Source organism: Trachypithecus francoisi, unplaced genomic scaffold (assembly GCF_009764315.1).
Source record: "Trachypithecus francoisi isolate TF-2019V2 unplaced genomic scaffold, Tfra_2.0 Lachesis_group3, whole genome shotgun sequence".
Taxonomy (NCBI): Eukaryota; Metazoa; Chordata; class Mammalia; order Primates; family Cercopithecidae; genus Trachypithecus; species Trachypithecus francoisi.
In genome coordinates, this window is record NW_022681468.1 from 396,963 (window position 1) to 414,037 (window position 17,075).

Below are 17,075 nucleotides of genomic sequence, written 5' to 3' on the forward strand. Positions count from 1 at the left end.
ATATAGGCCAGTGCAGGACTTGTGTGCAGTAAACCAGGCCATGGTGACCATCCACCCAGTGGTGCCAAACCCGTATACTTTAATGGCACATATTCCAGTGAGTGCCACTTTGTTTACAGTCCTAGATTTGAAGGACACATTTTTCTGTCTCCAGCTGGCCCCGATTAGTCAGCCTATCTTTGCTTTGCAATGGGGTGAATCACAGTATACTTGGACAAGACTCCCACAGGGATTTAAGAACTCTCTCACAATCTTTGAAGAGGCACTGGCCTCAGACCTTAAAGCCTACACCCCACCAAGCAGTGACTGTGTCTCTCTCCAGTACATTGATGATCCTCTTCTAGCAGTCCCAAGCTGTGAGGACTGCTTCCAGGGGACCTAAGACCTCCTGCCCTGTTATGGAAGGCAGGATATCAAGTGTCAGGGTAAAAGGATCAAATCGGCTCTGAAAGTATCCAGTATTCATGCTTCTGTATAAGCCAAGGGAAAAGATTGCTCGGTAGTGAATGAAAGCAGGCTGTTTGTGTGCTTCCCTCTCCAATCACCTGGTGACAAATAAGAGAGTTACTAAAGGTAGCTGGGTCCTGCTGCATCTGGATCCCAAATTTCTCACTAACGGCTAAGCCGTTATATGAAGCCACAAAGCGGGGAGAGAAAGAGCCCCTCCTCTGGGAGGCCAACCCGGGAAAAGCCGTTAAATAAATCAAAGGAGCCTTGACTCAAGCTCCAGCTTTAGGGCTGCCAGACCTAACTAAGCCTTTCTTTTTATACGTCCATGAGCAAAAAGAAATGGTCATAGGGGTCCTAGAGTCATGGTGCCACCGGTGGCATATTTATCCAGGCAATTAGACACTGTGGCACTTAGATGGCCGCCTTGTTTAAGGCATTCGCTGCTACTGCTTCACTGGTACAGGAAGCTAATCAACTGACCTTGGGACAGCAGCTGATAATCCAGGTACCACACTCAGTTATAACTTTAACGGACAAAAGAGGGCACAAATGGTTGTCAAATCCGAGAATGATTTGACATCAAGAGCTCTTATGTGAAAATCCCTGCGTAACTTTAGAGACTGTGAATACCCTAAACCCGGCTACCTTGCCCCCTTCATTGCTGTGTGGACGTAGTAGATGAAGTCCACACAGATAGGCCCCTTGGGGACCTGGACATTGAATATTTTACTGATGGGAGCAGCTTCATCCTAGAGGAGGCCCGCTGAGCGGACAGTAGTGACTTTGGACTCAGTAGTAGAGGCGTAGTCTTTGCCTACAGGAACTTCTGCTCAGAGAGCAGAGCTAATAGTTCAGACAAGGGCTCACTGGCTAGCAAAAGACCAAAAGGCAAATATTCACACAGACTCTGAATATGCTTTTGCCACTCTGCATGTTCATGGGGCTGTTTACAAAGAAAGAGGACTCTTGACTGCTACAGGGAAAGAAATAAAGCACAAGGCAGAAATTCTACAGCTCTTAGATGCTGTGTGGGCACCAAAGCAGGTGGCCGTAGTGCACTGTAGGGGGCACCAGAGGGCAGGAACATCAGAGGTGAAAGGAAACAGAAAGGCAGACGGAGAGGCAAAGCAGGCTGAAATGGTGACTCCACCTTCTAAAGAGGATGCCTTAGCTATGCCTCTCCTCCCAGAGATTCCCCTCCCGGAGATCCCAGGCTACACTCCAAATGAAACGGCTTTGTTTGCCCAAGAAAATGGGAGCTACACTGAAGGAAGGTGGTGGAAATTCTCCAGTGGGAGGCTAGCCATACCGGAAATGGTGGCCCCCAGATCTGTAAAACTGTTCCACCAAGGGACTCACATGGGAAAAACAGCACTAGAGACATTACTAGTTGTCACTTCTATGTGCCCCAGCTTACTGCTGTCACTTGAGCAGTTTGGGAACAGTGTTTAACTTGTACTCAGAATAATCCTCGACAAGGGCCCACTCAAACCCCCAGGAATTCAGGAAAGAAGAGCCATGCCGTATGAAAATCTGCTTATGGACTTCACCGAACTGTCCTGAGCAGGGGGCTATTGGTACATGTTGGTGCTTGTCTGCACCTTTTCAGGATGGATTGAGGCCTTCTCCACCCAGACAGAGAAGGCATGAGAGTTGACCAAAGTATTGTTAAGAGACATTATTCCCAGATTTGGACTACCCCTGACTCTGGGGTTAGACAATGGACTGGCATTTGTGGCTGAAATAGTGCAGGACTTAACTATTAAGAATAAAATGAAAATTATGTACAGCCTAAAGGGTGCAGAGCTCAGGTAAAGTGGAGCACATGAACTGGACACTCAGGCAGCTACTGAAGGAATTTTGTCAGGAAACTCACCTGAGATGGGATCAGGTCTTACCCATGGTCCTCCTCCAAGTAAGATGCACCCCCACAAGACAAAATGGGTATTCACCCTATGAGATTTTATTCAGGCGGCCGCCCCCAATCACAGTCAAATAAAGGTGATCTCTGTGAGTTAGGAGAACTCTAAGGAGGCAAATGCAGGCTTTAGGGCTAACTATGCAGAAAGTGCATAGCTGGGTGCAAGAAAGAATGTCCATCAGTCTGACAGACCCAGTACACCCTTTCAAACCTGGGGACCTTTTCTCTGCATCCCAGGCACTCCTGGATAAGTTTTGTACGTTTAGTAGAGAGCGGGTTTCACCATGTTGGCCAGGCTGGTCTTGAAATTTTGACCTAAACGAATCCACCAGACTTGGCCTCCAAAGTGCTGGGATTACAGGTGTGAGCCACCACCCAAACTGGAGAAAATTTCAAAACAATATAAACACAAAAATTAAACAAAACACTCTTACATGGCCAATGGGCGAAAGAAGACATTAAGAAGAAAATATAAAAATGTGTGAAACAGGCCGGGCGCGGTGGCTCAAGCCTGTAATCCCAGCACTTTGGGAGGCCGAGACGGGCGGATCACGAGGTCAGGAGATCAAGACCATCCTGGCTAACACGATGAAACCCCGTCTCTACTAAAAATACAAAAAAAAAACTAGCCGGGAGAGGTGTCGGGCGCCTGTAGTCCCAGCTACTCGGGAGGCTGACGCAGGAGAATGGCGTAAACCCGGGAGGCAGAGCTTGCAGTGAGCTGAGATCTGGCCACTGCACTCCAGCCTGGGCGACAGAGCGAGACTCCGTCTCAAAAAAACAAAACAAAACAAAACAAAAAAAAAGAGAAAACACTAAAGAGCAGATTAGATATAAACGGAATTAAGACTAAAAATACCAGAAAATATTAAAATAGCAATAGTCTTTTAAAAAAGATAAGCAAAACTGAAAGCCATTAGCTGGGCTAACAAAAGATATAGAGAGCTAAGACATGAATAAATAAGATAAAAACAGAAGATGTCTCAACTGATACCCAAGAATTAAAATAAATTAAGAAATACTATAGTAAATAACTCTATGTGATAAATGCGAAAACCTAGAGGAATTGGATAAATTCCTGGCCATATACTACCTAACAAGGTAAAAAAAGGAAAAATAGAGAGCCTTAACAGACCAATAAAAAGTAATGAGATGGACTCACTTAAAAAATCTATATCCTATTGAACATAAATAAAAAAACAAATTACTAGCACAGCAAATCAAACAGCATTTAAATAATAATAATAACAATAACAACAATAATAATGATAACGATACAGCATGACAAAGTTGAATTCAACCCAGGGATTCAATTATGCTTCAACATACACAAGTGAATAAACATGATATATCACATATATATGATGAGGATGAAAAACATATTTTTCCTTTAATAGGTGCAGAATAAGCACTTTATAAAACTCAAAACCTCTTCATGAAAAATCTCTCAATTACATATAGAAAGAAGGAACAACACAGTAAGGACCACATGACAAGTTTATAGCTAACCTCACACTTAACAGAAAAAAGTTTAATGCTTTCCTTCTGAAAACTGGAAAAGACAAGGATGCCAACTCTCAGCACTTATTCAGCACAGTACTGAAGGTACTAGCCAGAGCAGTTAGACAAGAGAAAGAAATAAAGCAGATTAAAATTAGAAAAATGGTAGCCAAATTACCTCTAATTTCAGATGACATAATCATATATATACTAAAGACTCTTGTAAACTCTCTCAGAGCTGATGAATTTAGTAAAGTTTCAAGATACAATATAGACATAGAAATATCAGTGGGGTTTCTACACACAAACAAACTAGGTAAAAAAAATCAAGAAAGAAATGCCATTTTCAATAACTACAAAAACTATTAAACAACTAGGAATACATTTCACCAAGGAGGTGAAAATCTGTAAATGAACAAACTATAAAACACTGATATAATTAATTGAATGAGACAAACACAAAATAAAAAGGAAATCTACATTCATGAACTGGAATAATTTGCATCATTAGAATGACCATAATGCACATGATGATCTACATATTCAATGTCATCTCTATGAAAATACCAATGACATTATTCACAGAAATATTAAAAAGCATTATTAAATTTTGTATACAATTGAAAATACCCCAAATGGCCAATGCAATCTTGTGGATAAAAAACAAAGGTGGAGATATCAACAACCAGATTTCAAAAAACATTATAAAACTGTAATAACAAAAACAGCATAGTGCTGGCATAAAAATCCATGGAAAAAAGTAGAGAAACAAAGACATTTATAGATAATTTATTTTCAACAGAGGCACCAAAAACATTTATTGGGAAAAGAAAAGTCTCCTGAATAAATTTTGTTGGGAAAACTGAATATCCATATACAGATGAATGAACTTACATTCCCACATTTAACCGTATATAAAAATAAAATCAAAATAAATTAAATACTCAAATGGAAGACCCAGAACTATAAAGCTGCTCTTAAAAACTTAGAAATAATGCTTCATGAAATCGGGCTGGAAAACTATTTTATAAATAAGACCTCAAAAGTACAGTCAACTAAATAAAACACAAATGAATTAAATTTTATCAAATTAAACAGTGTTTACACAGTAAAATAATCCAAATACTGGATAACATAAAAATGGTAAAATGTATTTTGAACTATTAATTAAACAGGCTATTAATATCCAGAACATAGCAGACAAAAAAAAGTCTCAACCACAGAAATACAAATAATACTATTTCATAATGGACAATTAATCCAAATAAGCAGACGTTTTTCAAAGAAGCATACACAAGATGCCAGAAAATATTAGAGAAAAAATGCTCACCATCACTAATAATCAGGAAAGCACAAATTTAAACTACAATGAAATATTATCTCACCCCAGAGAGAATAACTATATTCAAATAGATTAAAATAGTGCTAATGTGGATGAAGATAAAATGGGACATGTATACACTGTTGGTGAGGATGTGCACTCATGCAGCCACTATGGAGAGATGTATAGAAGTTAGTATAACTACAAATGCAACGATCATATGATACAGAAATTTTATCACTGGACATTTCTCCCAAAGACAGGAAATTAATATATTGCAGAGGAAAATCACTATTTTGGTGAGGTTTCTTCACTCCCATGTTTATTGCAGCACTGTTCACAGTAGCAAAGTAATTGAATTAACCAAAGCGTTCAATATAAGATGAGTAGAGAAAGATGATGTGGAATATGTCCATAATGGAATTCTACACAGCAATGAAAGATTAAATTGTGTCACTCATAGAAACTTGCATGTGACGTGTAAGACCCTATGTTAAGAGAAAGAGCCAGGAACAGACAGCTAAACACCATGTTTTCACTCCCATAAAATAGTCAAGGGATACCCATAAAACATAAATAATTTAAATTGGACATGAACTATAGAAACAACAATTGTCACCTGAATATTTTATTGTCCTTCAAATGATATATAATTCAATGATAGTAAGAAGAGTCCTGATAAATAAGTCATGTTGAGATAAAGAGCTACTGAATTGTGCATTCCACAGTAAATGGAAACAATGCCGTAAGATCCAGTGTTGTGTGCCATCTGTTTACCTCTTTACCTCGAATACTACAACTCACTCCCTTGTTCTAATCACTCCGCAAAAGTGATATTTTGTTTTTATGTTATGTCAGTAAAAACGATTCCATATTGGAAGCTTCATGTGTTGCTCAGAAATCACCCTGTTGATAAAATGAGCACAACTCTAGTTACAACCTTTCTGTAGATATTTTCTGCACATCATCCTCACTTTTTATTTGTTGTTTTTGTTAACAGTTTCTTTAAGCACTCAGAGTTATGTAGCATATTTTCATCATATCTTAATTATTTTCCATTGTTATGGTCAGTGGCCCTGTGGGCTCAGGAGTCAGGTGTTGTGTGACTGTCAGTTGACTTCGCTGCCACATTTACTTATAAAAATCACTGCAAGATGAACCATGATGTGTAAGAACCCATCCACAAAGTGTTTGAAATAAAGACGGGGTGACTTGCATATAGATTTAGTGAGACTAGGGAACAGTTCATGACATTATGTTAGAGAGCAGCAGAAATGTGAAACTGTCTCAGAGTTACTGAGGGTGTAAGAGCTGCAGTTTTGGGGGGTGGTGAAAGGCACTTTTGGGTGGGAAGCCCTACAGCATGTATGAAAGCTGAAGCAATGATCACCATGCACATGGAGGCTGATGAGGTGCGTGGCAGGGTCCATTCCCTCCAGATTTTCCTGGGTGGCGATTGTAGGATGCCTCATGTATATGAAAATGTGGGCAGGACTGAAATAGGAGCAAGGCCATCATCCCACGGGAACACAAGAAAGCAAAACAGAGATGGACACCCATGGAGAGAGCTCATTAGACCTGGTGATGGAAAGATAAAAATGTCTTCCAAAGGCTCCACTGTTCTCGGCTAAATATGAATTGTGGTGATAGACTTAAAATAAAGAGGGGAAGGGAGACATGACTCAACAGAGGAGAAACCCTAAGACAGCAGAAAGCAAATCTACACAGAACAATCACATGGTAGATGCCAGAGTCTGAAACAGGAGTTTCAATCTACGGGGTACCTCGTTGAAACCCTTTGACATTTCTTGTGAGGTTATTCTAGTGATGATGAATTTCTTCAGTTTTCCTTTGTCTGGGAAGTATTTCTCTATCCTTCATTGCGTCAGAGATGTTTTTTCAATTTTAGGTTCTTGGCTGGCTGTTTTTTCCCCCCAGAAATTTAAATACAGTAATATGCTGCATAACAAAGTTTCTGCCAGTAACAGATGGCACAAACAATGGTGGTTCCACAATACTATACTTCCTTATTTATCTATATCTCTTTACGTTTAGGTACACAGATAATTACTACTATGTTTCCATGGCCAACAGTATTCACTACGGTTGTTTCTGAGTCACTGGGGTGTTGCTTTTTCTGGCCAGAACCCTCTGTGGCCAGTGGCGACTTTGCCTCAGTTCTTGTCCTACATCCGGAAGGAATGAGGTATGCAGCCACGTGGAGGGTGAGCAAGACAAAGACTAGCTTCATGAAGCATTGGAGCCTCTCACAGGAGACCCACAGTGACTAGCTCCTCTCTGCAGGCGAGTTGACCGGTTGAGTGTTCAGCTCTCAGCAGAGAGGGTAGCTCCTCTCCTCGCTGGTCATCCTGTGGTCTTCCCAGTTCTCAGCAGAGAGTAGCTCCTGTCTGCAGCTGGTCTTCCTGTCGTCTCTCCGTCCTCTGTCCTGCTCCGGCTGAGCCCAGGGGTGTTTACGGACCTCCGAGGGGAGGAAGTGCGTGCCCACTGGTCCACGGGTGGTCATGGGTGGGCAGAGAAGGCACCACAAGTCCCGACTCTGGTCCGAGGATCTGGGAGCCCGGGCCCCAGCCTTCAGGCCCTTCCTAGGGACCCGCCCCTGTGCCCAGGAGTCTTCCTGCCTCCTGCTGCAGTTCAAGGCCCAGGGGGCTCCCCCCGACTTTCCTCCAGGATCAGAGCAGGCGCCAACAGCAGGAAGAAGCCAGGAAGTGGGAGCAGGCACTTCGGAACATGCAAGAGGGGAGAGCTTTTCCTGGGGACCCCGAGACTGCAGGGGCGCCTGAGGCTGCAGCCCCCGGTTTGCAGGGGCAGAGTTTCTACCTGCTCCATGGAGGGAGATGCCCGTGTCTTCAGCCATGGTTTGGGTGGCTGCAGCAGCACCCAGGAGCGCAGGGCTCCTGCCTGTTCCCCGACCTCCGAGAGCACAAAGAGGCCGAGTCTACTGCCCTGATTGGGGCAGCTGGAGCCGCACCTGAGAGGTCAGGGCTGCTGCCTGCTCCTGGCTCCCACCGGCTCCGTGGAGCATCAGCTCCCTCTGCCCCTCCTTGCAGCCTGGGCAGGGGCTTCTGATCCTCGCTGGGCCCTGGTCAGTGTCCAGGGCAGGGGTGACATCTCCACAAGCTCTCCCCATTGCCCCAGTGCTCAGGGGAGGCCCGGGACACAACTGATCACGACCCCAGCCAGCAGTCAGGAGTGATAGCCTTCGTGGTCACCCTGACATGTGGCAGACCCCTGGAGAGGCGGCCCGAGCAGCCTGCACAGAGCCTCCCAAGGCCCAGGAACCCTGCACCCTTGGCGGGGTGGGCACAGTGGCTGCTCCACTGCCCGGGTTTTCAACGCGGTGTCATTTCCACTTCCCTCCCTGGAACCCCGAAGCTTGACATGGGGGCTCCTTTGTCCCTTTCTGAGCAGCTCCCCATCCCCTGGGGGAGAGCCCCCCTGTTTCTCCAGGTGTTCGCTCCCACAGCTCCAGGGTTCTCCGTGGGTGTCATCACCTTCCAGACCTGCTGCCCTGCCCTGCAGACTAAGGCTCTGATTCCATAAGAAAGAGAGGGGAGCTGCTTCCCAGTAGAACCTTGATGGGGAGCTCTGTTCCCATCTCAATTCCTGAGGGTACAACCAGGGCCTTTAGAATATTGGTTTTGGTGGTTTGCCCCTGTTGAGTAATTTCTTAGTTCTCTAGTGGGGATAAGATTGTTGGCTCTGGAAGCACTTCCGAAGCGTGGGCTCTCCTACGCCCCCAAAGAGACACTTTGGGAAGGGAAGATTTTTGTGACTATTCCCACTATAAGGGAAATGGATTCAAAAGAATAGAAAAACTCTTCAGTATGTGGTCCTTGAGAATTTCACACTAAAATCATGCTTACCACACTCAACTCAAAGCACTTCGATGTATATTAGTGTACTTTATCTTGTACTAGCCTGTATTTCATTTGGCAAATCGTGCCTCAGTTCAGCGCGTACCCTCGCTTTGATTTTCTGTACAAGAACTTGTGTGTCTCTAGATTTCAGGTTTGTTGATTGTCTTAAAATTTCAATGATCTGAAGTATTAAAGAAAATTTGCAAAAGTCCATTTTCTCTGTTTAACAGTTATTGTTGATTTTATTGTGGTAAAATATTTTAAAAATCTCACCTATGTATATTTCCAAACTGAATAGAAGATTTTTTAAGTAAGACCAAAAATAATGAAAGGATCCAAATATTGATCAGCTGCCTAATAGAAAAACAAATCATGGTAACTTTGTTCACTGGAATACTACCCACCAATCATAATAAAGGAATGTCTGATACACAAACTAAGAAGATAAAATGATCAAGTATTTAAATTAAGTAAAATAAGCCAAACAAATAAGGGTATATAACACATGATTTCCACATAGGTTGCACTAATTTACATTATCAACAACATTGTATAATTGTTTTTTCTCTGAATTCTCATCAACATCTATAACTTTTTGACTTTATAATAATAGGCCTTCTGACTGGTGTAAACTTGTGTCTCACTGTTGTTTTAATATTTATTTATCTGATAATTAGTGTTGTTCAGCTTTTTATCTTCAAATGCCAACGCCATTTGAATGTCTTCTTCACAAAATATCTGTTGATGTCTTTTGCCCACTTTTTAATGGTGTAATTTATAATTTCTTGTTGTTTCTGAGTTGTTTGTGTTCTTCTTAGATTCTAGATGTTAGTTCTTTATTGCATAGCAATGGGAAAAATCTAAACAATCAATTGGAAAAAAGCTGTTAAAAGTATAAAAAATGAGACAATCAAATAACACAATTTTGACCAATCATTGGCTCACCAATAAAATTAAGATATTAATTTTTAAAAATACAAAGAAAAATGAAGACACAGCATACCAAACCCTCTGGGATATAGCAAAAGCAGTACTAAGAGAGAGGCTTGTAGTTCCAAATGTCTACTAAAAAATAGAAATATTACAAACTAGCAATCTATTGATTTACTCCAAGGAACTAGATAAATTAGAACAAACTAACCCCAGAGCTAGAAGAAGAAAATAAATAAAGATCATAGCAGAATTTAAAAAGATGGAAACAAAAAAGCAAAATATAAGGAATTAACAAAACAAAATGTGGTTATTTTAAAAGATGAACACAATTGATAGAGCACTAACTAGGTCAGTCAACCAAAGAAAAAAGAATATTCAAATAAGCACAAGCAGAAATGATAAAGGTGGTATTACAACTGACTCCACAGAAATCCAAAAGATTATTGTACTGAATATCTCTATGCTCATAAACTGAAAATCTAGAGGAAATCAATAAATTTCTGGAAGTATTCAACCACCTCTCCCCCAAATATAACCAGGAAGGGATAGAAATCCTAAGTAGACCAATATGAGTAATAAGACTGAATTAGAAATTGAAAATCTCCCAACCCTTTTGAACCAGATAAATTTACAGTCTAATTTTACTAGATGTGCCATTCTTACTGGAACTTTTCCAAAAGATTAAAGAGAAGAGATTCTTCCCCAGCCTGACCTACAAAAACTCGCATCACTTGGTACCAAAATCACGCAAGGATACAACTACAACAACAAAAAGTTACAGGGAGATGTCCCTAATGAACATAGATACAAAATAGTAACCAAAATACTAGCCAACTGAAACCAAAAGCACAATAAAAAGATAATACATCATGACCAATTGGGTTTTATTCTGTGGATGCCAAGATTGTCTAAAATAAACACGTCGATAAATATGATTTGACATATAGCATAACTAGAAATAAAAAAACATAAGACCATCACCATCTCCATCAATGCAAAAAAGTCATTCAATAAAATTCAATATCCCTTCATGAAAAATCCCTTAACAGACTTAGCATCAAAGAAACCTACCTCAAAATAATAAAAGCCACATGCAACAGCCAACAAAAACTCTTAAGGAAATCAATAGAACTGGGATCGTTTTAAATCTTGCAAAAACCTATGCAATTGATTTGTTCAACGTGCTAGACTTGGTAGTGACAAAATGAATGACTTTAACTGGAAAAAAAGCCATGTAGAACAAGACAACATCATACAGAATGAGAAAAAGTTGCAAAAATATTTCTGAAGAACGTAAACAAGAATGCACACTTTCACCACTCCTTTTCAACATATTACTAAAAATCCTAGCCAGAATAATGGAAAAGAACAAAGAAATGTACGTTTCAAGTTCCAAGCTAAGGAATCGAGGAGTGGAGTACCCAGAGACTCATTTTTTGTCTATGAATAACATCCAAACCCCTGGCCTATTCCTTGGAATACAGGATTTAGGGGTGATTGAGACTCTTCCTTTTGGGTTAAAGGGAAGTTGCTAGGTGGAGGGTGTTAAGTAAAAATTACTACATAAGCTGCATACCTTTGTCAAATGGTTGTAGTTTTCTTGTCCAGCCTGCTGTTCCTGAACCACCCTACGTGAAAGCCCTCAATAAACTCTGTCTTGTTCACTGATCTGGGTTTATTTCCTTAGCCTGTTGTAAGTGATGCCAGTGCTACTGGAGTCAATACTGGTCTGGCCTGACACCCAGTGAACCTGGAAAAAGGTTCAAAAAAAATCTCATGAGCACCCAGACAATGGCTGTAAAGAGGAGACCCCTGCAGAAACCCTGGGCAGGCTGTTAATTTCTATGTGGAGCACAACAGCTGCTATCCATGGTGGACGGAGCCCAGTGCGTGAGTATGGCGATGCTGCCAAAATACCAAAAGTCCCGGAAGAACAGCTTCAGTGGGTGCATCTTACAAAGTGAAAGTCAGATGCCCAAGATGTTGCATTTTCAGGTGGCTGGTTCCTCCTGACTCCACTCTGAGCAGCCACTGAGACAGAACTCACCGTGTAGGCTACAGTGTGTCAGTCATAAGAAGGGCTACTCCTAGAAAAACACGCCAGACCAGCTCAGATTAATCAGAGACCTTTCTGTCCTGCCTGTGGAAGCTGAATGGAGATTTGGGGACCGCGACTTGTTGAATAGCACATTTGAAGGATTTCTGACCATACGCGAATTAGTTAGGGCTATGATGACTAAATGGTCATGGGACCCTAAGACCCAGTTCCCATGAAGAGCTCTAGGGGGAAGAGGATGAAGATTGGGATAAGTCCATGGGGGTCCCTGTCCTCTCTACACATCACATATGCTGGCTACCACCAAGGTAAAAATGGGCCAACTGCACCAGCAGAGACTAGCCCCCGAAGATGTTTCCCCACCTGAAATAAGGAAGCACACCACGATGTGGGATTCCACCACTGCGGAATTGCTGACACTTAGAAATAGGTTCAGACAGAAGTAGAGAGAGTTGATCACAGGATGGCTTCTTCATCTCTGAGGCATGGGGGAGGAGGGCATTATACTCGCAGAACTCAACATTAGTAAACTGACATCCATCACAAACCATCTGGGCCTGAGGCAGCACCTCGATGGTATCAGTGATGGAAATTGGACCATCCCCCTCCTTAGCTGGGATGTTGCAGGCTGCAGGGGACCCTGGTGAAATGAGGGAGATGTCCAGTTTACTTGTGTGTTCTCACATTGCTAGAAATAAATACCTGAAACTGAGTAATTCATATAGAAAATAGGTTTAATGTACTCATGATTCTGCCGGCTGTACAGGAAGCCTGATGATAAATCTATTTAGTTTTTGGAGAGGCCTCAGGAAATTTACAATGACAGTGAAAGGCAAAAGGGGAGCAGCCACTTTATATGGTGTGAGCAGGAGCAAAGAAAGGGTGAGGGTGGAGCTGCTCCACACTGTTAAACAACCAAAGCTCATGCAAACTCATTTACTATCATAGCAAGGGGATGGTGCTAACCATTAATTATAAATCCACCCCCATGCTACAACCACCAGGCCCCACCTCAAAAATTAGGGAAGCAAAAATCACATAAAGTTGTTATGACAGGTGGGACATCCTGAAAACCTCAGTAAGCATGTCCCACATCGCCCTGGAGTTGTCTCAGGGGAGCAGTCTCCTCCAGTGTTTAGAGGCACAGGCACAGATAATAGGGCTAACTCTGTCCAGATGTGTGATATTGGACATACTACACAACTGCTCTGCTCCGTATGTAATTTATCTTATTTAAAATGTCACGTTGATACTTCAATGAAATATGTTCTGCAAATATGTAAAAATGAAATAAGATAATGGTTACTAAATGGTTATCAAGGCACAGTCACATAATCTGAAGTTATATTTTCCTGAGAGATAGGATTACCACCCGTGTTTTCCAGGACACTCTCATCCGCTCTGGACACTGCCCTCTCCTCAGGCGTCCCACCCCAGAGCTTGCTATATAGTAGGAGACATGCAAATAGGGCCCTCCCTCAGCTGATGAAAACCAGCCCAGCCCTGACCCTGCAGCTCTGAGAGAATAGACCAGACCTAGAATTCCCAGATGTTTCTATTCAGTGATCAGCACTGAACACAGAGAACTTACCATGGCGTTTGGGCTGACATGGGTTTTCCCTGTTGCTGTTTTAAAAGGTGATCTATAGATAACTAGAATATGTGAGGGGACATGAGAGTGAGAAACAGTGGATATGTGTGGCAGTTTCTGACCAGGGTGTCTCTGAGTTTGCAGGTGTCCAGTGTGAGGTGCAGCTGGTGGAGTCTGGGTGAGGCTTGGTCCAGCCTGGGGGGTCCCTGAGACTCTCCTGTGCAGCCTCTGGATTCACCTTCAGTGACTACTACATGGACTGGGTCCGCCAGGCTCCAGGGAAGAGGCTGGAGTGGGTTGGCCGTATTAGAAACAAAGCCAACAGTTACACGACAGAATACGCCGCGTCTGTGAAAGGCAGATTCACCATCTCAAGGGATGATTCAAAGAACACACTGTACCTGCAAATGAGCAGCCTGCAAACCGAGGACACGGCCGTGTATTACTGTACTAGGGACACAGTGAGGCGAGGTCAGTGTGAGCCCAGACGCAAACCTCCCTGCAGGGGCGCGCGGGGCCACCAGGGGGCGCTCGGGACTCACTGAGGACGGGGCAGGTCCCAGGAGCAGGTGCAGGGCGAGGTTTCCTTTCTCAAATGCAGGAGTTGGGTTTGTGTTTTCAGAACTCTGGAGCCTTATAAGGTTGCGATATTTTATTATGGTTATTTATCACGTGTTTTTAAATTGATATTTGTGTTTTAGTAATTTTTACAGTTATATGTAGGGATATTTTTAAAAAAATATATAACTTCAAGAAATAATTCTTCCTAATAATTTGCACTTATTCCTCTAGAGTTTTATTAACATCTGTTGATATCAGCAACTACATAGTTATGCGACATTAATTTACATCTATAGACATACGTATAAATACACAAACCTTTGCATACCTGTGTAGTCATTTTTATTTAACATTGTAATAAAATAATTCTGAAACATGTCCTAAAGAATTAAACTTGATGACGAACTAAATATAAATTAGAGTAATCCATAATGAAATGGGTCACTAGAGAGTTTCTGGCAAATGTGAATACCCTTGTACTGAACACCTAAGGCAGCGCGAAGATCAAGTCTATCCCCTCAACACGTGTCTTTTTCGTGTCTGTGGTCAAATCCTGCACGGGGAAAGCTTTCGATTTCTGACACTATAGATCTAGTTTTTTCCCTGTTTTGAGCTTTGTATAAATGGAATCAAACATTATAGACCTTTTTTTGGTAAGGGGCTACTTTGCTATTTTTTAGGTTAATTCATGCTATTTAATGTATGAACTTAGATCAACATAGTGTCGTTTACTCAATTAATGGGCTGACTGATATGAAACCTCAAAGTCTTCACGCATACGTGGAGAGAGAGAGAGAGAGGAAGGAGAGTGATTTTATATCTGAGACAGTCCATTAAGTAAATATATGACAATGTATTGATCTATTTTGTTTGTCGATGGACTTTGTTTCCAGTTTATGAATATTATAAGCAAAGCTGTTAAAGATACCTTGGTGTAAGTTTTTCTATGTTGTCTCCCTTTTATTGAGAAAATATGAAGTATGTATTTCTTTGAGTAAGTTTATTTTTTTTCAGTTTTATTGAGGTAGAAATAAATTATTTTTTTAAATGTACAGGTTAAGGTGCACCACTTGATGTTTTGGTATTGTATTAGTCCATTCTCACAGTGCTGTAAAGAAGTGCCTGAAACTGAGTAATTTGGGGGGAAAAAAAAAGATGTTTAGTTGGCTCACAGTTCTGCAAGCTTTACAGGAAGTGAAGTGGCTTCTCCTTGTGGGGAGACTCAGGGAAGTTGGAATCATGGCAGAAGACGAAGGGGAGCAGGCACACTGTTAGACAACCAGGTCTTCTGAGAACCCACGCACTGTCATGAGAACAGCACCAGGAGTCGGTGCTGAACCATTAATGAAAGGCCCACTCCATGACCCAGTTACCTCCCACCAGGTCCCACCTTCTCAATTGAGGATTATAACACAGTGTGAGATTTGGGCCAGGACACAGATCCAAACCATATCAGATACACATTGTGAAATGCCCATCATGGTCAAGGTAACTTGTATCTCCATCTTCTCACAGAGCTACTATTTTTTTGTTTGTTCTTTAAGATGGAGTTAAGCTCTTGTGGTCCTGGATGGAGTGCAGTGGCATGGATCTTGGCTCACTGCAACTTCCAACTCCTGGGTTCAAGCTGTTCTCCTGCCTCAGCCTCCCAAGTAGCTGGGTTTACAGGAGCTCACTACCACGCCTGGCTAATCTTTTTTCTTTCTTTTTTCGTACTTTTAGTAGAGACAGGGTTTTGCCATGTTGGCCAGGATGGTCTTGAACTCCTGACCTCAAGAGATCTGTCCGCCTCAGCCTCCCAAAGTGCTGGGATTACAGGCATGAGCCACTGAGCCCAGCCCATTTTATTATTTTTAAAATGTACTCTGTGTGTGTGTGTGTGTCTCAATGAGAACACCTGCAATCTTCCCTTTTAGTGAAAATCACATTTACAATTCAATTTTAAATACAGGAGCATTGCTGTACGTTAGATCTCCAGACATCATTCACCCTGCACAACTGGAACTCTGTCTCCTTTGTCCAACATCATCCGATTTCCCTCTCCTCTCAGGTTCTGGGACCCATTGGTCTACTCTCTGCTTTCAAGAGCTTGGATATTTCAGATCTCACACGTAAATGAGATCGTGCAGCATTTGCCTGTCTACATCTGGCGTATTCCACTTAGCATCATGTCTTTCAGACCCATCCGTGTTGTTGCAAATGCCAGAATTTCCTTCTTTTCAAAGCTGTATTTTTAGTAGAGACGTGGTTTCTCCATGTCGGTCAGGCTGGGCTCGAACTCCCAAACTCAGGTGATCCACTCTCCTCGGCCTCCCAAAGTGCTCGGATTACAGGCATGCGCCACTGCACCCAGCCTGTTAATTAATGTTTTAATTTGTCATATTATTATAAATTTTATACCTTCTATAAATTTACTTATGACTTAATTTATTTTTATTAATGTTTTGTGGGTTATCACAAGGTTTACAATAAGAATTTTATATGATCAGATTCTAACTCAGATAATGATATTTGTGTATGTAGTTCAGAGATATTAAAACTGTGCACTTCTAACTCCTCCTTCTACTTCCTTGATCTTATTTTCTCTGGCTTATGTATGCTATAAAATATAATATTGTTTACATTTTTATTACTGCTTTACATAGTCATATATTAGAATAATCACAAATATTAAAATACATTTCCACCTTATTTTTTCCATTTATGACCATTTATATTTCTTTGGATAGATTTATGCTTAGACTCTATATTGTGTGGCTACTCACCTGGAAAATTGGCTAAAACATCTACTGAATGATGATTATGCTAGAAATACATTTTCTCAGTGTCTATATGTCTGACACAGTATTTGTCTTTGAATTTAA

At 41.6% G+C, this 17,075-nt stretch overlaps 1 pseudogene and 1 gene segment (V, D, J or C); both read left to right on the forward strand.

Annotated features, from left to right (window-relative positions):
• Positions 1–17,075, forward strand: part of LOC117069611 — a 314,331-nt gene that overhangs the window by 9,560 nt on the left and 287,696 nt on the right.
• On the forward strand, positions 13,637–14,210 carry LOC117069745 (annotated as a pseudogene). Its single transcript, XR_004431644.1, has 2 exons — positions 13,637–13,697; positions 13,795–14,210. The product of XR_004431644.1 is annotated as an immunoglobulin heavy variable 3-72-like (transcript).